Source organism: Ovis canadensis, chromosome 15, assembly GCF_042477335.2.
Source record: "Ovis canadensis isolate MfBH-ARS-UI-01 breed Bighorn chromosome 15, ARS-UI_OviCan_v2, whole genome shotgun sequence".
NCBI classification, from domain to species: Eukaryota; Metazoa; Chordata; class Mammalia; order Artiodactyla; family Bovidae; genus Ovis; species Ovis canadensis.
Genome location: NC_091259.1, coordinates 71,557,518 through 71,581,688, shown reverse-complemented (window position 1 = coordinate 71,581,688; position 24,171 = coordinate 71,557,518). Strand labels below are relative to the sequence as shown.

Below are 24,171 nucleotides of genomic sequence, written 5' to 3'. Positions count from 1 at the left end.
TAACTTGGCTGCAGTGAGTCCTGCTCCACTAAAAATGGAGAACAAAGCCCTGGGCAAACTTTCCTGCCTGCTTGCAGACAGCGCCTGGGGCAGAGAACCAGACCCTTCCAGGGTCCTCCCCCTGAGGGGGAGACCAAACTCAGACCTCAGACTTGAGTTTCTTTCTGAGCCTATTAAGCACAGCCTAGTTTGCCTTCTAAATCACTATGCGACAGCTTTTGTCTGGATTCTCAACTTTATAATTTGCATTGTTACCTAATGATGATATTTTTTGCCTTATTCCAAAAGTAATATATATTATAGGGGGAACATTTGGAAAGTATATGAAAGAGGATAGAAATATCCCTCCACCCTGAGATAGATTCTTTTTATTAATTAACCATTTATTGTTCACCTGCTAAATGCCAGGACTGTTCAAGGTATTCAAAGTATCCATCAGTTTTGATTTTCTCCATGCAAATAGATATGCTCTTTTACAAACTGGACTCACTATGCATGATCTTTAATAACCTACTGTTTTAAGCAATATGTCATGAACATTTTTCCCACCTTGCTAAAATATATTTTTAAACAATTCAGCCTTTACGGTTCCACTAATTAAGCTACATTTTAGCTGTCCATTTATTGATGCCTTCTGCTTCCTCTTCTAACAAAGTTCTTGAGGGCATAGACACCCACTCTCTCTCTTTTTAAAATCACTATATTCCTAATGCCTAGATGATAGCCAGGCATAGGGTAGGTACTCACTAAAAATGTGATGGATGAGTCAGCAAATGGCTAAACAAATGCAACCAGTCACTTTTTATGGGTTGCTGAGATTGCTTTCATTTCTTTTCCATTATAAAAATGCTTTGTATCAGTTAATATTGGGTTCAACTACAAGTGACAGAAAGTCCCCCAAAGCAGTGACTTAAGATAAAAGTTTGCTTCTCTTTTGAAAAAGTTCAGGAAGTGAGTCCAGGGCTGGTCCAGTATTTTGCTATCCACTGGCATGGACTCCATTTAAGTTACCCCATTGTTCAAGATGGCTTGAACCCTGTCCAACTACATTCCAGCCAAAAGCAAGGAAAGGAAGGGAAGAGAAGGACATATACTCTTTCTTTAAGGACCCTTCCTGGAAGTTCCATATATGGCTTCTGCTTGCATTCTCATTAGTCAGAATTGGTCACATGAGCCTGTCTAACTGCAAGGGAATCTGGGAAATGTGGTCTTAATTATGCAGCTAACATTCAGGACTACTGTTAATGAGAAAGAAGGGGAAGGAAACTAGGGAATCATTAATTGGGATGGCTACTGGACTTCTGCACTGACCCCAACCTGTCAAGCTAGCCCTTCCTTTATGTGGCCCTTAACAATTCCAAATGGGGGTCTGGATATCGATCCAGTCAGCCTGGCTTCTTGGTCTCAGTCCTGGGGCCAGTGCACCAGGAAGGTTTCAGAGCTTTCATGTCTCTGCTGCAAACTTCATCTTGCCAGTTGACATAGCCATGGCCAAAGACTGACTCAATAAAGCTGCCCTGTTTCCCGGAGGATGTTTTTCCAATTAGTGCAAAGAGGAAGTTCCAGCTGTGAGGACAGGAATCGGGTTCTGTCCTGAAACACAGTGATTATTAGTAACAATCAATCAAATGGCCTCTGAGGACAATGAGAGAAAGCCAGCTCTCAAGGATTCTATGTGGGACAAGGAGGACGGGCTGCCTATAACAAGAGGTGGTGTGGCTCCATCGCAATGCTACCAAGCTCCTGAGACAGTGAGGGACTTTGTAACAAGGTTTTACTGCCTGCAGTAAAAATCCTGCCAAAACGCATTCAGAAACGTGCGGGGAGACATGTATTCATTATTGTGCCCCTAGCAGCTATCACAGGAAACCATCTGGGCTTGGTTGGCCTATAAATTTGCAGCTTGCAGTTGGGTGGGCTATGGGGACTTGGCCAAGTGGGAAGGCAAGGTGTGAAGTGGATCTGGCAGTTTCCACACACAGGGCTAGCTCAGAGTCACCATTTCTGGCAGCTACTTTTCTTTTAAATTTTTTTATTGTGAAATATATCACACAAGTTTTTGTGGTTCAGTTGCTAAGTCGTGTCTGACTCTTTGAACCCCATGGACTGTGGCTCGCCAGGCTCCTCCGTCCATGGGATTTCCCAGGCAAGAATACTGAAGCCAGTTGCCATTTCCTTCTCCAGGGGATCTTCTCAACCCAAGGATCGAATATGCATCTCCTGCATTGGCAGATGGATGCTTTACCACTGAGCCACCAGGCAAGCCCCAAATCACACATATAGAAAAGTGAAAAAAACATAAATGTATACTTTAACAAATCATTATAAAGTGAATGCATAGGCAAGCATCACCTTGGTCTGCCAGCCCGCCAAAACTTCCATGTGCCATTTCCTAAACACAGTGCTTTTTCCTCAAATATAACAACCTTGACTTTAATGAGCATATCTTCCTTGCCTGACTTTACTGTTGTCACTTAAGTATTCACCCCAAGATGGTATAATTCAGTTTGTCTATTTTTGAACATTCTGTTGTACAGAATCATCAAGTTCATATGCTTTTGTGTCTAGACTTGTTTTTGTGTGTGTATGCATGAGTGGTCAACATTATTTTTTTTAATACTTATCCATATTCCCCACAACTGAGCAACTAAGCACAGTATAGCATCGCATAAGACTCTGGTTTCTGCATTTTCATTTCTGAATATTATTCCACTTACCTATTTTACCTCTTTGGAACATTTTACTGATCCTAGAATGGCACCCCACTCCAGTACTCTTGCCTGGCAAATCCCATGGGCGGAGGACCCTGGTAGGCTGCAGTCCATGGGGTCGCTAAGAGTTGGACACGACTGAGCGACTTCACTTTCACTTTTCACTTTCATGCATTTGAGAAGGAAATGGCAACCCACTCCAGTGTTCTTGCCTGGAGAATCCCAGGGACGGGGGAGCCTGGCGGGCTGCCGTCTCTGGGGTCGCACAGAGTTGGACACGACTGAAGCTACTTAGCAGCAGCAGCAGCAGACATTTGGGTAGTTTTCAGGTTGAGGCTATGACAGACAAAGCTGCTGTGAACATTCCTGTATATACATCCTTATACATCTATGTGTGAGTTTCTCCACAGCTATGATTCTCAAACTTAATTGTGTATGAAAATAGTCAAGGGCCTCTTAAAATTCAAATTCCTGGTCCGTCTCTCTAACGATTCTCATTAAGTTAAGTCTAGGGTAGTACCCACACAATTTCATTTCCAACATATTGTTAGGTGATAACAAGGGGAAGTTGAAAGCAACTTAAATGTCAGGTAATGGAAGAAGAGATATCATTTTGTCAACAAAGGTCTGTATAGTCAAAACTATGGTTTTTCCAGTAGTCACATATGGAAGTGAGAGTTGGTCCATAAAGAAGCTTGAGTGCCAAAGAACTGATGCTTTCAAACAGTGGTGCTGAAGAAGACTTTTGAGAGTCTCTTAGATGCAAGGAGATCAAACCAGTCAATCCTAAAAGAAATCAACCCTGAATATTCATTGGAAGGAATGATGCTAAACTCCAATATTTTGGCCACCTGATGTGAAGAGCTGATTCATTGGAAAAGACCCTGATGCTGGGAAACATTGAAGGCAAAAGAAGAGGGCGGCAGAAGATGAGATGGTTAGATAGCATCACCAGTTCAATGGACATGAATCTGAGCGAAGTCCAGGAGATAGTGGAGGACATAGGAGCCTGGTGTGCTGCAGTCCATGGGGTTGCAAAGAGTCAGATGCAACTTAGTGACTGAACAACAATGAAGGAATGGATAAGTCAACCATAGAATATTGTGCAATTATTCAAATAAAGACAGAAGCAACATGAATAAGTGAATTGAAATTAATTAATGAATTAGTATGATGCTAATCGAAAAAAAGACAATGAATTTCTGTTCATTAAAAGACACCATCATGAGGTTTAAAGACACATCTTAGCAAGGAGAAGATATTTTCACACATATGAATGACAAAGGAACTGTATTCAGAATAGATAAAGGACAGATAACATAATAGAAAAGGGGGCAAAAGATTTGAACAGGCATTTCCTGAAGTAGAAATCCAATAGCTAATCAGGAAAATGCAAGTTAAACCACAAGGAGATACCACTGCACACTCAATAGACTGGTTAACATTTAATTCAGATAAAGCCAAGTGTTGGTAAGAATGTAACGATGGGAATATAAAAGTGGTACAACCACCTTAGAAACTGACATTGTCCAGGAAAGATGTTACAAGTGCATACCCTGTAACATAGAAATTCCACTCAAGAGCATATATTCTAGATAAGATATCCAGCAAACCTTTTCTGTCAAAAACCAAATAGTAACGATTATAGGCTTTCAGGGCCAAATTCTGTCTCACAGCTACTCAACTCCACTGAGCACTAGCTTGGTCATAAATAATACATAAAGAAATTGGCATAACTGTGTGCCAAAAGAACTTTATTTATGGACACTGAAATACAAAGACAAAAATAAATATATCTGTAAGAGAAGAAAGATGCATTGGAAAAATACTGGAAGGAATTCCAGTGATGATAAGAGTAGTTATGAATATGAGTGATATTTCCTTTTTTCTATTTTCTAAACCTTTGGTAATGAAGTTATATAAATTTATCATCAAATTGAGTTAAATAAGTTCAAGAGCCACTTCCTATTAGTAACTGACTCCTATTTTCAGTACCTGTCATGTATCTGGCAAGATGCTAAATGCCTTATGTATGTGATCTCGTTTAATCTCCAGAGCCCTTGTGGGAGGAGTGTTTTTTATTGTCTCCTTATGAATAAGAGGAGGAGGAGGCTTAGAAGGGCAGGTACTTCCCCCCCAAGTTACACAGTGAGAGCAGAGCTGATGCACAAACTTGGCACCCCCTGGTCTTCAGCACTACACCAGCCTACCTCCACTTGCTAGAGCAGTGGGCTCCAAACTGGCACCTGGGACCAGTTCCATGGAAGACAGTTTTTCCACAGACCAGGTGGATCGGGGATAGTTTTAGGATGATTCAAGTGCATTGCATTTATTGTGTACTTTATTTCTATTATTTTTACATCAGCTCCACTTCAGATCATCAAGAATTCGATCCCGGAGGTTGGTGACCCCTGTACTAGAGAACCATGGCATCTTTCAGAGGGAAATGAGGCTAAGAATGGTTAAAGTGCAGTTCAACCCGAAGAAAGTAGGTCATTAGCTTTCAGACGCCCCCCTTGGCCCAGTGCCTCTGATTCTCAGTCCCGTCTCATGTGAATGAGCCAGGTGATTTTAGATGGTGCCCGATCCTGCTGAGCCCCAGCTTAGTCTTCTATCAAATGCAACGACGCAGCCCACCTCGGAAGTGGTTGCATTGATTCATGAGATAATATATAACCCACGTCCTTCAAAAGGGAGGCACTTGTTAATTTATTTCCCTCCACCCAAGGACACAGGAAACTTTAAGAAGCCTTTTCCTGTCACTTGGTCTCTGGTTATTGTCCTGGGTGTAATGGAGTGGAAAACTCTATACATGGCTCCCTCTGACAGTGAATTTCTAATCTTAGAAAACTTAATGGTTTTTGTCAACCTGATTGTCCAGTGAGAGCGGATTAGGAGAATGACTTCCTTGTCACTGGGAAGTTGACTTGCTTCACAGTGTTTTTCCTGGTGCCAGTGGGAGGCATGATCGATACAACACAGACCTAAATACTTACCTGCGGTTTCAAAGTGAGGACAAAGGTTGGGTGTTCCATTTATGTGCCTTCCGCCATTTCCATGTAGACCCAGGCGTGATGTGCATGAAAGCGGTTTAGGCGGGCGACCCGCAGCTCTGCAGTCTGAAAGGCAGACCAGAAATCGAGCAGTTGCTTCCTCCTGACCAGCAAAGCACAGGCCCCTCAGGCTCAGGCTGGGTTTGTCTTTTCTTGCCCTGTTTTTCCCGTCTGGGGAAGGAGGGTCCATTAGTTACTGTCTGTGCTACAGGGGAAGGATGGCCTTGCTTTTTTTTGTATCAGGACATCCCAGACATCATGCACTGGGGCAAAAATGGATGGTGACTGCTAATGGAGACGCAGTTTCAAATCCCTACCCACTGTCTGCCTATCGCCGGGAGCATCTCTCACACCAGGCTACTCTCTAAAGCAGATGGAACTCAGGCAGCCTCAGCCAGAATTCAGTCACCCAGGAAAACTCCTGCCCTGTCCAGGGAAGCCCTCTCAGTCCTGGAGGGCAAAACAAAGCCTCATCTTATTTGAGGTGCTTAAAATGATGTCATTTCCTCAGGGATATCAGATGAGGCAGGTCCCCTGTACTTTTACTTCGTGCTACTTATTTTAGCTAGAAATAAATCAGTATTTACATCATTAGAATGTAATCTTCTTGAAGGCAAAGCTGTCTACATGCTTTGTTCACTGCTGAACCGTAGTGCTTAGAAACACTTGTGCCATGTGATAGGTACTCAGCAAATACTTGTTAAATACATGAATTAATAAATCAGTTATATATAATCACTTGTTTATGTCCTGTCTCCCCTACTTATGACAGACCTCTATGAAAGAAGGAACTGTTTATCTTATTCATCCTCTATTCTTAGGACCCAGATGAGAACCTGGCACATAGTGGGTGCTCAATGAACACTGAAGAAAAACAAAGTATTTAAATTTTTTATATTGAATAAATGATAACAATTTTATTCATGTAACAAATGGTATCACAGTTATTTTTAGAAAAAGAGAGTAAGGTAAAAGACATATCTCCCACCACTCTTAAGCAGCTACTTTAATTATTTTAACGTTTTTCCTTTCAGGGTTTTTCCACTGTGTGTTTTACACATAATTTTAATCAGGTCACTTTAAGTGCACACGTGTGCACACACACACACGCACATCAACAGCTGTCCAGGTGGCAGGGATTTTTATGAATTTAAGAGCAGGAAGGGAGGACTGGATGAATAATGTCTCTCTTATTGTTATAATTAATTGTTGGTCCTACAATGGGATTGATAGCATCATGGGAACAGCCAGTGAGAAACATTGCTCACTAAAGGTTTACCCCTGGGGTCAAGGCAAATCTGGCTATGGAAAAAATTTGCAGGTTAGAAATAATCCACAGGAAAAATGCTTCATTTTTATGCTCACAAATCAGGGAAACTTGCCATGGCCACTGCTAAACATAAACTGGTTATATACACTGCAGTGGGCTTAGCGGCTCAGGGCTCATTTCTCAGGCTTTTTTATTTGGATCATTATGTAGAAATCAACCCAGTTTCTATCTTTAATCCCCTAGTGATACAGTGCCAACAAGTGACTCTGACTGTATTTATGGAAGTGAGGAAACCACTGTATACTTTAAAAAACAAAACAAATCCACACCCTGCTCTGTTATTTTCAAAATACCTTTTTGAATGTTTAGAGGAAAATGGGTCTACTCCCTTTAAGATGCAGCCCATAATAGTAGAAAGCCTCTTAGGTTACAATGAGGAAATTCATGCAAATTCCTTATTGATAAATAAGGCAGGCAGGAAGTTGAGTGAACAAATTATCTATTGTTAGGGGAACTACTTTGAGGCTTGGATACAGACTGTGTTGACTGGAGGATAAGAGATTTATCTTGATCTGGATCTTTTGTCTTTTTTTCTGTTCCTTATCTGCAATAGCAAACAGGAGTAAACAGTGAAGGGAGGGGATTTATTTGAGATGAATAAAACAACGCTCTTTTAGGAGATGGTTCAGTGCAGCAGTCCCCAACATTTCTGGCACCAGGGACTGGTTTCATGGAAGTTAGTTTTTAAAAAAATCATTTTAATTAATTAATTTATTTTTATTTTTGGCTGTGTGGCTCTTCATTAGAGCCCACTGTGACTCAGATGGTAAAGAATCCATCTGCAATGCAGGAGACTTGGGTTCGATCCCTAGGTTGGGAAGATCCCCTGGAGAAGGGAATGGCAACCCACTCCACTATTATTGCCTGGAAAATTCGAGCTACCAGGGAAGCCCTGTGAAAGACAGTTTTTCCTTGGATGGGGTGGGAGGATGTTTTTGGAAAGATTCCAGTGCCTTACATTTATTGTGCACTTTATTTCTATTATTATTATATCAGCTACACCTCAGATTATTGGGCACTAGATCCCAGAGGCTAGGGACCCCTGGTTTAATGGAAAGGCAGATGAACTGGGTGCTGGTTTCTAGCTCTGTGACCACCTTAATGTGTGCACCTGGTCACCCTTCTGGGAGCTGGGGATAACAGTGACCTCATCTCACCTTCACAAAGTTGTTTGGAGGATCAAATAAAACCCTGGCAGTGGAAGCACTGTGAAAACATGTAGCTAAATGGTTTTTAAATGAGCAGTAAGGCTCAACATTGCAGGAGGAAGCCATACTATTGAAAAGCCCTGGTGAGGAATTTCAATATTCAAGCTCCAGCAGCCATAAAGGAGAGAAACCAAGACCAGCTAAGAACTTGGGACTTTTGTATATTAGAGGCACAGAAGGAGAGAGAGCGAGAGCAGTTTTCTCAAGCATTCAAAGGATTCCCCTTGCATGCTAAGTCACTTCATTCATGTCTGACCCTTTGCAACCCTATGGACTGTAGCCTTCCAGGATCCTCTGTCCATGGGGATTCTCCAGGCATGAATACTGGAGTGGGTTGCCGTGCCTTCCTCCAGGGGATCTTCTGGACCCAAGGATCAAACCCTGGGTCTATCCAGCATTAGGAAGCAGGCTCTTTACCACTAGCACCACCTGGGAAGCCCAAAGAAAGAGAGAAAAGTTTCAGTAGTAACCGGCTGTGTGTGTGCTAAGTAACTTCAATGTCTGACTCTGCGACACTATGGAGAGTAGCCTGTACTTGATAACAGTTGAGTTAAATGGGAAAGAGCATGTGTATTTGCTTCTACTTCTTTGATTTTTCCTTTCTATGATGTTGATGTTATTCGTAAAATGAAGATGGGAAGAGATGTCCATTTAAGCAGAAATTCTAAGAAAATTAGATTTCTAGGGTTAAATAGTAAATTTTGTCTTATTTTCTCCAGTTTTTAATAACTGAAACTGCTGGATCTGTTAAACAATATATTACCTTCAAACAGGCTTATTGAATTCACTTATCCATTCAACAAATGTGAATTGAGTATCCAGCTGAATGTACATGGGAGAAATAATTTGCTTCTCTTGGGCAGTTCTTATAGTGCCAAACCCACTGGGCATTGCAAAGTTTCCCAAGAAGAAACTAATAAAGAAATTTCAAGATCAAAGCACCATTCAGAATTCAGAAAAGAAACATCAAATGCAGTTGCAGGGACTGACGACACATATTTTCTGTTCCTTCCTGGACACACAGAGGGACTACATTCCCCAGTTTCCTTTGCATGTAACAACAGCCACAGGACTATATTCTAGTCAAGGAATAAGAAATTGCTCATCACTTTCAAGTTTGGCCCATAAAATCCTCTCCCACAATGCTCTTTCCTTGTCCAGCTGGCTAGAATCCAGGGGATCTCACATGTTGAAGATGGCAGAACCTCCATCAATCTGGATCTCTGAATGACTGCACAGAAGAAGCCTGCCCTGTGAGCTGTTCACCAAGCCAGTGCCATTATGAGAACATGAAGTCAATCTCAATTATGTTGCGTCATTAGGCTTTTGGGGTCTGTTGGTTCAGCAGTTATACTAATTAAATGAAGTCATATGGCAACCAAGTCTTCACATTTTAGGCCTATAAGAAGGAAGAAATCAGGAACTGTGACAGATATCAGCAATGGGTGCTTTTGCTGTCATTAAAAATTTCAATTTAATTTGGTGCATGGGGATGACCCAGAGAGATGTTATGGGGAGGGAGGTGGGAGGGGGGTTCATGTTTGGGAATGCATGTAAGAATTAAAGATTTTAAAATTAGAAAAAAAAAAAGGAAAAAAAAATTTATTTGGCTCTATCAAAATAAATAAATAAATAAATAAAATTTTCAATTTTTAATGGGGTTCTTAGTCTGATTGTTCCAGGGACTTGCCTTCTAGGAGAATCATCTACACTTTTCTCTGCCTTGGTTTTTCCATGGCAAGAGAGTAGATATATAGATAGAGTTATACAGATATAAAGATATTTTTGAAGGTATAGTTTAAACATAAACTCTTTCAAGGGTAGATAAATGCAGATACAAAAGCAGAGTGTAAGGCATTAGAAAGAACCTGGCTTTTTGTATCTCTGATCATTTCTCTGCCAACTCAGCCTTGCCAGGGTATCCACAGTGATGTCTGGCTTCTGTAGCCTGAGTCTTACCCAAGCCCTGAGCCAGTGGGAGCCTGGCCTCGTACCACACCAGGAACCTGCTATCTATCAATGAGCAAACCTGTGCCTGAAAATAGGCTCTCCTCAGTTGCTTCAGCCTTCAGTTCGGATGCTTTGGTTGAAAGTGATCGAAAATGCAGATCAAGCTGATTTCTGCTAATAGGGAATTTATTAATATATGCAACTGAAAACCCAGGACCAGGGACTAGCTCCAGGAACAGCTGGATTTAAGGGCTCCAACAGCATCATTAGAAACTGTCTCCTCTTTGCTCTGCTCTTTTTCTTCCTTCAGTCTCCATTTTGCCTGGTCACAAATGCTTGCAGCAACATCAGCTATCTAAGGTGACTGCTCTTCTCTGAACCAATCCCTGTGGCCAGAGAGGCAGTGCTTTGATTGGCCAGGTTTGGTCATGTGGTCTACTCTGGTGGCTGGATGTAAGAACTCTACACAGATGGCAGGGACTGAAAGCAGGGAAGAGATGGCTTCCCGGGGGAATGGCAAGGGCTGTCACCAAGAAAGGGAGGATGAGTGCCAAAGAGGCAAACCTTACTGGGTACAGAGAGGTTAAGGTCATAAGCACTGTGCTGTGCCTTTCTGCCTCCTTGCTCCCTGTGGTGCTCACCCACCTCCCTGGCTCTTCTAGAACCTAGCGAGAGAGACCAGAGCCCTAGTTCTGAACCCCAGCAGCAGGCTACAACTCCTGTCCCACTTGCTTGATCCTTTTCCCAGCGTTGGTTTCTAGGTTTCCCTAATGCTGCAGGAGACCAGGGGCAGGGATGGGCAGCTTTGGGCTCTATAGCAGAATTCCTGCCTATGCATCTTGCTACTGGCTTCTTGCACTGCTCTTCTTCTGATCCCTGGGGCCATGCAGTCCACATACACCATCTGCCTGCTCCATCAGGTTGGGTTCCTTGATCATCATCATCTGCCTACATTGCACTTGGGTTTTGTTCTTACTCTTTCGGACATAATTGTCAAGTTCTCAAGAGATGAGCTTCCATCTGTTTGGTCTCACGGTATCATTTCTGGTTCCTGCCTTCCTTCTTCTCCCAACCTCACTCCCACCTGCTCCCACAACCAGCCCTGCTCTGTACTTCAGACACCTCTAGATTTTGTCAGCCTGATCGGCTCCTAGGATGGGAGGCCTGGGCATCCAGCAGCTCTGAGAGGGACAGTCTAGTGTCTTCTGGACCTCCCTGGGCCAGAGGCACATTCTCTACAATTGGGCTAAAGCTCTGACCTTGTGACCCTTCTCTGGCCTTATAAAGTGGGAAGACTGGTGCTGTTTGTAGATCTGAAGATAAAATCACTTTTAATGCATATGTGTTATAGCTCATCAGCATACAGGCCTGGAGACAGCTCATGAACAGAAAATATCCTAAGCCCTGAGTTGGTTGGAAGTAGAGGAAATACTGTGGGTTCCCCAGAGGTCTGTGTAGGAGCCATCCCATGTGGGGAGGGCCTTCTTCATCGATCTTGGGGGAATTCAGGATGCTTCCATGAAAACCATCCTGAGCCTGTTAGGTTTCTAGGTTTCCCTAGAAATGTTCCTTATTTGGAAACTAATGAAAACACTTAAAAAGATAAGAATAATGGTATTTTATTGAGTCTTTTCTATAATATTAATATGTTCCAAGTATGTTAGAAGCTCTTTACATATCTCATTTGCCATGAATCCTTACAGCACTTTCATGAGATGATGTTATAATCTCTACCTTTTATAGGTAAGAGGTAGGAAGCTTGGGAAGGCAAAATAATGTATCCACAGCTACACAACTAGTAAGTGACAAGGACTAAGGTTCAAATACAACCAGTCTCACACTAGGGGCTACATCAAAGAGCTTAGTTTTAGAAGAGGTTCAGGCTTTATAAAGGGCTTACATGAGCTGGGGACAGTCCCAGGTTGAAAATGCTAAATCAAAGCAGAGGAGACAACAGGTTGTCAGTCTGGTCCTCAATTAGAGATTAGGCTCAGCCAATGTCACACACAGGGACAAAGACAGACCAGGAACCCCAGTGCTCAGAAAATCAGGTTGCCAAGGTCTGAATAACAAGTGCAGGAGGCCTGAGGTAGGGCGGGGGGTCGGGGCAGGGCCAGAGGCGATCTGCCAGAAGCCAACTGACCTGGCTCTGAATGTGCAGGTGTTTCTCCCCATCAGTGTGTATCTTGGCTCACAGTTCAACCCCTTTGTGCTGAATCAGGACCTCAAGGCATAGTTCATGAAGGGTTGAGAGGGGGCAGAAGTGGTCAGCCAGAACTCAGAGACCACATCAAAGCATTTTCTGTGTTGAGTGTACCACCATGAGGCCACACAATGCCAGGGGGATTCTGTGAGAGATTTAAGGTGTGTGCAGAAGAAAGAAATGGGAAATAAGAAAATGAGAATTTGCAGGAGGGCAAGAGCAGAGAAGGACAACACCAAGGTGATTGTGAGGTTAGAGGATCGAGCTGTGTCATTTACTGCCTTGCCCCACAGTACTGCTCCCAGAAACCTGTTCAGGGGTCAAGGTGGGAGGGCAGGCTGTACTGAACAACCTGGGCTTCCTTCCCCCACAGTTGTCCACTCTTTTGAACAAATTTTGAGTATAAAATATCTCTCCCTAGGCAGGAAGAGTTCTAGTAATAAGATGCCTGGAGTTAGTTATGACACTGAAGCCTCTCACAGGGAGGAAATATTTTTTTATGTCATCATAAAACTGCTCAACTCCTCTAAACCTGCTGTGGAAATGGTGACTCTGAGGACAGAGTGGAGATAAGAGCATCTGACCTGAAGCCGAGGCAGAAGGGAAAGCGAGGGACACAGGTCCCCTCCCAGCTCAGAGTCACACTGGCTTTTCTACTGCATCCCGTCAGTAGAAAAAAAGAACACAGAGAGGAAAATAAAAGGACAAATGGGAGTCCCTGGACTAGGCCCAGCCCTGTCCAGAGGAATTAAGCCTGTAGAATCTCCCAGGGTCAGTCATCTCCCTGGTAGGGGCAGGTGTCAGGGGGTAGGGGCAGGTGTCTGTGTATAGCTGCCTAACTCTCTGCTTAACTAGAACACCCTGTCCTGTTGTTGTCCAATTGCTAAGTTGCATCTGACTCTGCAACTCCGTGGACAGTAGCATGCCAAGCTCCTCTGTCTTCCACTATCTCCCAGGGTTAGCTCAAACTCATGTCCATTGAGTTGGTGGTGCCTTCTAACCATCTCACCCTCTGCCAACCCCTTCTCCATTGCCTTCAATCTTCTCCAGCATCAGGGTCTTTTCTAATGAGTCAGCTCCTCACATCAGATAGCCAAAGTATTGGAGCTTCAGCTTCAGTATCAGTCCTTCCAGTGAATATTCAGGATTGATTTCCTCTAGGGTTGACAGGTTTGATCTCCTTGAAGTTCAAGGGACTCCCAAGAGTCTTCTCCAACATCATAGTTCAAAAGCATCAATTCTTTGGTGCTCAGCCTTCTTTATGGTTCAACTCTCACATCTGGACATGACTGTCCTAGTCACACCTAAAGTAAGCCAGTGTAGGTCTGCCAGGCTGCGTTCACAGACCTCTCCCTCAGACAAGAGGTACCCCAGCATCTGAGCTTTGGAGGCAGCGAGACTTCTGTCCAAATGTCACTCTGTCATTTCTAGCTGAGTCATCTTGGGTGACTGCCTCTCTCCAAGCCTCTATTCCCTCATGAAATTGGGGAAAACAGTGTCAGTCTCCCAGTGGCTTGAGACTCAGAGCCAGAGAGGGCAAAACACTGCTGGTGAATCTCAAAGCTTTGTATCTAAAGATATGATTACACAGTTGTCCCACCCAGAGCCTTAATGCTATGTTCCCTTCCAGAGATGCAGCTTTGAGGGTCTTTGTTACACAGGCCCTGGAGACAGAGGTGAAAAAGGCCTGCCCACCAGGGCACGCAGTGAGCAGGGAAAACAAGACAGGCAGACACCATTAGAATCAACACGAAATGTGCTGAGATGAATGAGCAGCTCTGGGAGCTCTTGAGAGTAAAGAATGTCCACCTAGGGGATGCAGCAAATCAGCATAAGACCTGGGATTTGAAGGGTGAGCAGGATTTTATTGGACAAAAAGTAATTAGTAGAGAAAGGGAATTTTAGGAAGAAGGAGCTACATGAACAAAAATATAGTGATTTGATATGACCCGGAGTATTAGGCGGAGAAGGCAATGGCAACCCACTCCAGTACTCTTGCCTGGAAAATCCCATGGATGGAGGAGCCTGGTAGGCTGCAGTCCACGGGGTCACTAGGAGTTGGACATGACTGAGCGATTTCACTTTCACTTTTCACCTTCATCCATTGGAGAAGGAAATGGTAACCCACTCCAATGTTCTTGCCTGGAAAATCCCAGGGACGGGGGAGCCTGGTGGGCTGCTGTCTCTGGGGTCGCACAGAGTCAGACAAGACTGAAGCGACTTAGCAGCAGTAGCAGCTTAGCAGCAGAGTATTAGGAGCAACACGAATGGTCTAAAAGGCTGGAGAATGTAGGACATAATGGGCAGTGACAAGAGGGAGGTGAGAAAGGCAAGCTGGTCAAGACTTAGAAGTAGTTAATACAACCAAGAATGATCCCATGAAAGTAAGAATGCTATCCCAGAGCACTTCCTGTGATGGGAATGTTCTGTATTTGCACTGTCCAATATGCTAGCCAGTTGGCATTGTGTGGTTTGTTGTTCAGTCGCTCAGTCATGTCTGATTCTTTGCGACCCCATGGACTTGTAGCACACCAAGTGTCTCTGTCCCTCACTATCTCCTAGAGTTTGCTTAAATTCATGTCCATTGGGTTGGGGATGCTATCTAACCATCTCATCCTCTGTCACCCCCCTCTCCTTTTGCCTTCAATCTTTCCCAGAATCAGGGTCTTTTCCAATGAGTTGGCTCTTCACATCAGGTGGCCAAAGTATTGAAGCTTCAACTTTAGTATCCGTCCTTCCAATGGATATTCAGGGTTGATTTCCTTTAGGATTGACTGGTTTGATCTCCTTGCAGTCCAAGGGACTCTCTAGAATCTTCTCTTGTGTGGCTGTGCTTTGTTGCTCAGTCGTGTCCAACTCTTTGCGACCCCATGGACCCCACCAGGCTCCCCCATCCCTGGGATTCTCCAGGGAAGAATACTGGAGTGGGTTGCCATTTCCTCCTCCAGAGGATCTTCCCAACCCAGGGATTGAACCCAGGTCTCCCACATTGCAGGAGGATTCCTTACTATCTGAGCCACCAGGGAAGCCCTTGTATGGCTATTGAGCACTTAACATGGAGCTAGTACGACTGAGTGGAGAAGGCAATGGCACCCCACTCCAGTACTCTTGCCTAAAAAATCCCATGGACGGAGGAGCCTGATAGGCTGCAGTCCATGGGGTCGCTAAGAGTCGGACACAACTGAGCAACTTCCCTTTCACCTTTCACTTTCATGCACTGGAGAAGGAAATGGCAACCCACTCCAGTGATCGTGCCTGGAGAATCCCAGGGACGGGGAAGCCTGATGGGCTGAAGTCTATGGCGTCGCACAGAGTCAGACACAACTGAAGTGACTTAGCAGTAGCAGCAGCAGCAGCAGTATGACTAAGAGCTGAAATTTTTAGTTTCAGTGAATTTCAATGTCAGTTTATGTAGCTCCATGTGACTAGTGGCTACAATACTGGTCAGTGTTACCATCAAACTTATGACAATAACTTTGAGTGTATAGAGGGAGCCTTCAAGATCCCCACCTTGCTGTTCTGTCCTCAGCCCCTACAGTGTGAGCTCCTTAGCCAGCCATTGCTGTGATCATGCAGCCAAATGGTTGAGTTGGGCTTGTTTCCTGCTTGCCAAGCTGTGACCCAAGATGTGGTTGTGTCTGCTTGGAGGAAAGGGAAGCTTTAAAAAAATTCTTCCAAAGGCACCATGTGGACTAGCAGCAGCCCTGTTTCTGTCCCTGGTGGCCTCTCTGCAGGCAGAGTCAGGTTTCCTCTCTGCTTCTACTTCCTGGAGCTCCTGGTCCAGGTGAGCACACCTGGGGCATGACTCGAGGGGGCATGCTGGGTGCTGGCTGTCGCTCAGGAACGCTCCCATGAGATGATGAGGCCAGGTTCTTATTAAGAATGTCAGTGTCAGGTTCTGTTCTGCAGCCCTAACTGTCTGCAAGCAGGTTGCTGGGCCTGAAGTTGGGAAGAGGTAATGGGAGGCTCTGACTCTGGCCACAGGTTAAAAGCAAGGTCATTATTTAGCTTTACCTGCCATAAAACATATGTTGCAATTTAATTCCCATTTGGCCTCCTGGTCTAGTTCTCAGTAGTTTCAAAATACAAAAGGGAAGAGGAGGAAAGGTAGGCCATTAAGTTCCTCCAGAACCTCCTTGCCTCCCGACCGAAAGGACATGGGTTGCACTTTCTAGTCTTGAACACAAAACAGGGACATAATCATGAGCCAACATGTCCATTCATGATGCCCTGCTCTAGAACATAGGCACAAGCTTTCCGAGTTGGAAGGAATATTGAATTCTAAAATCTCATCATAAAATGAGGAAATTTGGGTCCCAGGGAAGTTTGATGACTTGGTCAAGGCCATGCAGAGATCAGAGGAAGGTGTGACTGGATTCCAGTTCTCCTAACTCAGTCCAGTCCTAATTATAAAAATCAGATTGCAAACCAGATACACTAGGTTAAAGTTAGCTTGCTCTTTTTGTTGTCGTTGTTGTTTGATTGTACACAGTGTTGGCCCATGCAAGGTTTTAAAGATATTTTTGAATCATTTGCCAATATTTAAAAATCAGATGAATTCATTTTGAAATCCTTATTGGCTGTTATCTGGGGGACTGTAATTCTACATGGCAGCAAGGGCATACAGCAAAGTAGTGCCTGATCCTGCTAAAAGAGAGATAAAAGCAAGAAGGGGAAGATGTGGACCGTTTCAGAAGCTGATCAGCCAAGGCCATATCAAACTGATCCCAAAGTAATATATGCTGCTTTGAAAATGCCAGGTTAGTGATTTGTTACTGCTTACTTTGAATTTCAGTTTGTGGACGTTCAAACAAAATAGAGATCTTAGAAATCACTTGGTTGAGCCGATTTTTTTTTTTTTTCTCACAGATAAGAGTTATGTGTCTAAACCACTGCGCACCTAAGCCTGCAGATAAAACAAGGTCACAGCGTGTTGTAATCAGGTATGATTTTATAGGCTCCCCTGCCTCCAGCTCTGCGGGGGGCTCCAGATCCATCACATTTCCCCCCAAAATAGTCTTGGCACAAAATTTCCTAGGAATATTTCTTGTGGACTTTGTGTATTGACAGCACTGATGTCTGCACCAAACACACTGATGTCCAACTTGGCACATAACAGGTATTCATGCAATAAATGTGTTGAACAGGTGAATGCATCTGTGGGTCAAAATTGGGTGTAGCTTCCTTATACATGTTGCTGTTTTCAGTACATAATCTTTTCAAATTAATATTGATGAATCTTGACAAAATCCTGATATCTCTGTCAATTATAATCTGTTCTTCTTTAAACAGATGTGACATTGCTCTGATTTGGAGAAGTAGAGAATCAGAGCACTGGTGTTTTGTTTTTCAGGATGTATTTTGCAGTCTCATAAAATATTAATATTTTAATTGCCCCCAAATGAAAACTAAATAAATCTTCACATCACTAGGTAGGAAAAAAAAAAATCTAAAAACAAATCAAAAACACCATGCTGTTGCCCAGACCAAGGCAATCATCTTTTGAAGCCACTAGTACCATCTTTGCTCACAGCCAAGGACCTGGCTCTGATGTCTTACGTCTTTCTATCCCCCAGATATTCGAGTGAGAAACCTTTGATTCAATTTTCACTCACTCTTATTATAGCTCTCTTGTTCCAGGGCTCTGTTGTGGATGCTTTAGCTGTCGTCAGAACCAACTCTGCCCTCTCTCCACTGTTACCCATTGTCCTTGAATTGGACAAATAGCCCTCAACTTTGCCTCTCCCTGAGACAAGTCATCTTCTGAGAAGCAGCTTAGTCCTGCAGGTAATTGGATCCTGGGCAGGGATGGTGCCCCACAGGTCCTCTAGCCTGGTTCCAACATGTCTGGGCCCAGCTTAAGCTATGTTATCTGATACATAAAGGTGGTAACACACTGGAATCAAAATGACACAAGTGCTTTGCTCTTCCTTTGCTGCCGTCTTCTAGAGCAGTGCAGGGACCTTGCTCAGCTCCACTTCACACGGGAGTTATTGCTGATTTGATCCCTGTACAAAAATGAGGTTATACAAGTCCAACTCGTTGTGAATCCATGGACTGTAGTCCACCAGGCTCCTCTGTCCGTAGCATCATCCCAGCAAGAGTACTTGAGTGGGTTTCCAGTTTCTTCTCCAGGGGATATTCCTGACCCAGGATCAAACCCAAGTCTCCCACATTGCAGGGAGATTCCTCACCATCTGAGCCACCAGGGGAGCCCATACCAGTTTGAAAGCCTTTGCCAACTAAGGCTTTTTCTCCATAAGCATCAATACACTAGAGAGAAATCTCACAGTGAAAACCCCTTTTTTAATTTTTAAAAATTGTCACAGGTTGCATAGAGGGGCAATAAATTACCACTTACTATGTGCCAGAAATTACACCAATTCTACGTCTTACTAAATCCTCACAACAGCCTGAAGAGGGCTTTATAATCCTCATTTATAGACGAACAGTGGAAATTCAGTGAGTGAGTGGCTTGCCTGTACAAAGGGCTGAGCCAGAATTCAAATTAAGGTTTTTCTAACTACAGCGTCCTTTGCTTAGTGTTGCCTCTCCAGAGAGATTTTTTCCTTAAAGCACCCCCAAAGCACACAAAACAGCCTCCTTCTTTGTGTGTTACCATTGAGAGCTCATAAAACAACATATTCCCACCATAGTCTGAGACTTCACAAAATGCACTTATAATTAACAGGGAAAATATAATGTTTGAACCATCCCAGTAGAGAGAACCTCAAAGCAATAAGCCCATGGCAAATGCCATCTGATGGCCCAGCCCAAGGCTCAGCCTAAAACTTTCTGCAGGGTGTTACTCTAAAGATAACCCAAAAGGTCTCATAGCTTCCTGGTTGTTAAAACAACAACTACAGTAGCAGGAATTGAGACCTAAAGATCAGCGGAGTAGAAATGAGGAAGGAAATGGCATGTTAAATGACTATTTTCCCCCAACTGGCCCTATTCTTTCTAGATACAGTTCCAGAACTTGCATAGTTACAGTGGGAGGATTTGATCGATCAAAGGCTGAAAGTTTTCTGCCAAGGTTCAGGCTGTTCAAAACTTGAAGTACTTCGAAGTTTGGGGTGTAGTAGAATTCCTAGGAAATTTATGCCTCTATCTCTGTTAGGCTGGTTTGACACAAATACCCTCTTAGGAGGCCCTTCACAAGCCACCGTGTAAATTCTCCTAGGCCAGCAATAAAGTGTGTCCTCGTAGTCTTCTGCCCTCCGAGGATCTCATTTTAATTCCTGCCTCTTTTTGTCCCTTTCTGGTTTCATTAAATTCGTTGTCACTTTGGTTCTTTTCTTTCTTTGTTGTTTTCATTTTTATTGGCATATGATTGCTTTCGCTGTTGTGTTAGTTTCTACCGTACAGCAAAGTAAATCAACTATATATATACATATACCCCCTCTTTTTTGGATCTTTCTCCCTCTCTCTTCCCATTTTTCTACTGCAGTTCAAAGGAGTTCCCCATTTTCTCACTTCTGAAATTACTCCTTGGAAGGCAAACCCAGTGATTTCCCATCTCCTTTTCCAGGCACACAGGGTGCTCCTTAGCCGAATAAGATCCCCACCGCAGCCCCCACCCCGAGAGCTCTGGCAATTTCAGGCTTCTGGGTTGTAGCAAGAGTAAAGCTTTAGTTTGATGTGGTTAAACCAGTCATCACGGTGTCTTCAGACTCTCAGCCCCAAACCACTCTGGGGTACATCACCCTCACTTTCCATTTCTCTGGATTATCTTTCATCTGTTCACCACTAACCCTCACAGCCTCAACCAAGGCTGAAGCGGGGGCCAGCAGGGTGGGACGCTTCCTTTCTTGGTTGAAATACCAACTGCTGTGGCTAAAGCCATTCCCTTTCGGACTCATTACAGGGAACAAGAGAAAGAGAAAGCAAGAGTGAGCGCTGCAAAGACTGCTGTTACATGGTTTCACTTAAGCCCCAGAAATAGAAAGCCAGACTTCCGACTTGCAGAGCCTCTGTGCGAACCACCAGACCACACTGCCAGATAAGAAAAATGTTCGATTGTGTCATATTTCCTTCATCAGCGCTAGTTTCTGAAAATGGCCCTGAGTTTCAGAGAGCCCAGCCATGATCCTAAGATTAAGGGAAGATGAAAGAGGAAAGAAGAAGGGATCAGATCTCTTTCTTTTCGGGTATAAGTTTATTTTCAACCACAGAAGTAAAGGGAAGGAAAGATTATGAGAGATTAGACGTGAGCTAACTTTATTTGCAAAAGAAATTTCTTATTTGCTAGAGAAATGAATTGGACATCAACAGGCATTGAGAAAGGGCACCTGCTAGTTTAAAAAAATGTGTCCTTGGTCTTTTCAATTCCCCTGTGTTTATTTATTGAGTGCCTGCTGTATGCCAAGGGCTGCGCTTATTGAGGCAGATCCAAAGAGGATGAGGCGTCTGTTCACAAAACAAGGAGGCTGGGCTAGATTCAGATTCACCTAGATTCCAACTCATGTGCTCAGTATCACCTCCACCACCAGAATAATTTTACTCCACTATCCCAGAGCAGACTTTGTGGGTACCTGTGTAGTCAGCCGCTGCAGGAAGAGCGATGGCCCAGTTGTTGACAAGCTCCTAGTTGGATGGTAGGCGGTACCGTCAGCTATAAAAGGTTATCTTTGGACCAGGCTGGGCTGCTTATGCTCAGAAGAGACTTGGAGGGTGAGGCCTGGTGAGCTGTCAACCTGAGGTAGGGCCTGGCCCAGCAGACAGATGGCAAACGTTGGGGAGGCAGATGAGAGACAAGGCTCTCGTGGGGAAGTAGCCATTTCAGGGATACAACGGTAGCATGGAGACCAGGACCTCAAAAGCCGGTGAGCTCACTAGGGGCACAAAGAAAGGAGAGCCTGATGTGGCCCCAAAGCCCGGGGCCAAAGAGCCCAGGTTTAGAGAGCTGCTGATAGGAGGCTTGTGGTGAGGACAAAGGAAGGTGAGGGGACTTCCTTGGTGGTCCAGTGGCTTAAACTCCATGTGCCCAATGCAGGGAGCCTGGGTTCAATCCCAGGTCAGGGAACTAGATCTTGCATGCCGCAAATAGACCCCTGGTGTCCCAACTAAGATCCAGCACAGCTGAAAAAAAAAAGACAAGGAGAGGTAGGAGTCAGGAGTCTCTTTTATCAACATGTAGCCAACACAAACCCAGCTACTTATGAGTGAATTCTGTTTGCCTATCCATGTGCCTTGGGGCTTCCCTGATGGCTCAGACAGTAAAGAATCTGCCTGCAATGAGAGAGACCTGGGTTCGATCCCTGGGTTGGGAAGATCCCCTAGAAAAGGGAATGGCAATCCACTCCAATATTCTTGCCTGGAGAATCCCATGAACAGAGGGGCTTGGTGGACTATGGGGTTGCAAAGAATCAGACAAGACTGAGCAACTGAGTGTGCACACACACACATACACACACACACATACACACACATACACACATACACACGTACACCCTGAGGGGTTCAAAGGAAGAGCCAAGTTAGAATTTCACATCTAATGAAGAGCAGATCAAATCCATGCATTGAAATTACTGCTGGCTGAGACAGTCCTGCTTGGGTCATGCCATACTGGCACTTGCACAAGCTCTTTCTCTCCTTGCCTTATCTCGTTTAATCCACCTGACAGCCCTGCAAGGTGGGGACCGTTGTCCCTGTTTTAGAAACGAGGGTGCTGAGGTTCTGAGAAACCGTGTACCTTATCTGAATTGGTCCAGCTAGTAAGTGGCTGAGCCAGGCTTCAGATCCAAGCCTGTGTTGAGCCTCTGAACTTTCTAGTATAGCCTGCAGCATCCCTGTACTGGAATAATAGGGTGCTCCATTGAGTGAGTGTGCTTAGATGTTCAGCTGTGTCTGACTCTGAGGAAAAAGTAAAGACCTGCCGGAGGTGCAGGGGAGAAGAGCAACAGGAGGAGCCCTAGGAGGGGGGGGGGGTGCTATGCAGGCACGGCGTCAAGGATGGCTTCTTGGAATCAGAGGGCCTGTTGGAGCTGGTTCAAAGCTGTAATCATGAGTCTTCTCCAGTTTCTGAGGCAGAAAAGGAGGGTCTGAATTAGGATGTGCGCCATCAGGCAGGTGCCGTCTGCAGTGGCCCTGCTCTGAAGACACAGGGGTGCCACGCAGAGCACACATGGTATGAGAGCTCACGGCGGGAGCCACGTTCCATCCGGTCAGACAGACACCCAGGCGGCCCACAGGCCCAGCCCCCGAGCCGTGGGCTTGCAACCCCCTCGCAGAACAGCCACTGACCCTGAGCAGAAGTGAGAAGGAAGTATCCGCTCAGCCCCAGGCTGTGGAGGGGGCCTGGCTGTCCACCAGGGCCTGCGGGTGTCCTGGCAGAGACAGGAGGTAGCACAGGCCCCAGGCGCTAGGGTGCCAGAGCCTCCCAAGAAGGAACAGGTGCGAAGCAGGGCAATTAGCTGGGAAGACGTCCGGGGTGGGGGGGGGGCGGGCAGGCAGCCTAGAGCTGATTGGGGAAGTCACCAGGATTACATCATCGGCCGGTGAGTAGGCTTGATTAACTCTCCGATGAGTGCAGTGTCGAGAGGGAACTGTTTTTTTCTTCTTCCAGGAGCCAGAAGAAGTGATCGTTAGATTTGTCTTGTAAAATAATACTGTTCCATAGCAGGGACGAGCCTTTAAGCTTCTCCGGGGTATTTGGCACCCTGGCTTCTCTCTGGGAGGAAGGAAGAGCATCTATTCATGGGCTGTGACTTGGAGAGGCCCCACGGTGAGTCAGGCGTTGTCTGTGAGTGTGCGCCCCGTGGTCACTCATGTCATGGGGGAACTGCTAATTTACTCATGTAATGTGTTCCTCTAGACCAGCCACAAAGACCACTCAGTTATTTTGATCCAAAAGAGAGGCTGGTGTCTACCACAAACTCCCCAGCAACCCTGTGTGTGTGTGTGTGTGTGTGTGTGTGTGTGTGTGTTTGTACTACGACCTCATACAATGAAGAGTTGCCCTGGCTGGCAATGACAAACATTCCAACTCTGAATTGAGGGCAGAGATCGTCCTGGAGTGACCTCCAAGGGCAAGATGACTTGTATGTCTTCTAAAAATCCAAGTGCATGGAGAGAGTGGTCACGTGTTCCGGCCACCACGAGGGACCTGAAGGAGAGCAAACATTTGAGAATATCGAATTCTTGCCAGGCACGGGGCTCAGGTTTTACATATCTTATCCTGATGACTTCTCTCAACTACCCTTTGAAGCAGGTATTATGCTTCAAATGATATTCACCATTTGTAATGGTATTCACCATTCCAGATTCTTGCCCCAGTGTTTCTGCTTCGAGGACGCTCGTATGTCCTTAAGTGCCCCCTGAAAAATCCTGTAAAACCTTTTCTGACTTTATCACAGTTAGTTACACTCTCCTTTGTGCTCCCAGAAAATCATAGACTTTAGGGAGACGGTAGCTTCAGTTTCTTCCTCTGTAATATTGGGGTAACCATAGGGTCATTGTAAGGAATATGTGAAATAAATCACATAAATGTTTTGACAGCAGTTGGCACTTAGCCCTTGCCAGTCATTGCTGTTATTAGTAATAGTAATAATACCACATATAATTATGTACCACTTGTAAGTTCCTTGAGTATAGGGATGTTAACTACTTGGTTCATTGTTTTATCCTCAGAGTCTAGCAGTGTTTGGCACGTGGGAGGCACTTGTTTTCTAGCTGGGGAATGAATCAGAGTGAAAGCTTTGCCACCTCTTGCTTC

At 44.7% G+C, this 24,171-nt stretch overlaps 1 protein-coding gene and 1 long non-coding RNA gene across 7 annotated transcripts in view; one reads left to right on the top strand and one right to left on the bottom strand.

The window, feature by feature from the left end:
• Positions 1-20,594: 20,594 nt before the first annotated feature.
• LOC138420428 (uncharacterized) lies at positions 20,595-23,256 on the bottom strand. 3 transcript variants are annotated; one of them, XR_011249234.1, is made up of 3 exons: positions 22,944-23,201; positions 22,150-22,478; positions 20,595-21,536 (listed from the first exon to the last, which is right to left on the bottom strand). It is a non-coding gene; the product is annotated as an uncharacterized lncRNA (long non-coding RNA). The 3 variants fall into 3 exon arrangements; XR_011249233.1 differs by having other exon boundaries at positions 22,150-22,251; positions 22,944-23,188; XR_011249235.1 differs by lacking the exon at positions 22,150-22,478 and having other exon boundaries at positions 22,944-23,256.
• Positions 21,080-24,171, top strand: part of LMO2 (LIM domain only 2) — a 32,673-nt gene continuing 29,581 nt past the window's right edge. Inside the window, exons 1-2 of one of the 4 annotated variants that reach the window (XM_069553641.1) lie at positions 21,103-21,156; positions 23,077-23,181. The gene's annotated coding sequence lies outside the window, so the exon portion shown is untranslated. The other 3 variants (XM_069553643.1, XM_069553644.1, XM_069553637.1) reach the window with 3 other exon arrangements.